Raw genomic sequence first — 835 nt, 5'->3', positions numbered from 1 at the left:
CTTCCCCTCCTCCTCCTCCTCACGTCTCCCTCTCTCTGTGTCACGAACACACAACGTAATCTCCCCTCTCTATCTCTCCCCTTCACTTCTCTATATCAGAGACTCTAACGTCACAGGGGACTTGGGTCTTCAGACCGTGAAGACCCAAGTCCCCTTGGGGGGTCCGTCCGTCCTCGTGTATACATGGCTCCCACGTCTTGACCAGACTGTAGAGTAGCAGAGTAGCGGCACGCTTGGATCTCGCCGCAAAGCGGGTGCCTATATGGGCTATAGTTCCAAACATTGCTCCTATGGCTGGAACTATCCCATTGAGATAGAATGAGCACTTCCGCATTCCATTGTTACAATGGGAGTCAACGCTAGTGTCGCCACTCTCTTACTAGATTACTCTGGTCTTGACAGAGACCTCAGTGCGGTGCAGTGTCGATTTCGTCACCTAAAACTATATGACGGAAGATGTTCGTCGACTGCCTTTTTTCACTGCCGAAAACTCAATAAAAACTAAGCTATGATATAAAACTAAGAATAGAAAATAAATATCGTCAACAAATAAAAACTAGACTAAAATGTCTGACAGAGACTATAGTGGACAAGAGATCAAGTACAACTAAACGACAAGTCATTGTATACTTGGTTGCATGCTGACAATAGCATGCAACCAAACGTAAAATCAGGCATTATACAACGTCTTTTAGTATTTTAGTCAACTAAATTAACACTATGCTGTAAACACAGCAGCTCATTGCGACGTTGGGATCAATAATGATGTTCTGATGCCATTAGAAAGCATTACGTCATCATGCCTCACACACTGACCTGCACATGCGCTTATCTT

The sequence above is a fragment of the Electrona antarctica genome (genome assembly GCF_951216825.1).
Source record: "Electrona antarctica genome assembly, chromosome: 22".
NCBI lineage: Eukaryota > Metazoa > Chordata > Actinopteri > Myctophiformes > Myctophidae > Electrona > Electrona antarctica.
Note: the sequence above shows the minus strand (reverse complement) of the source record.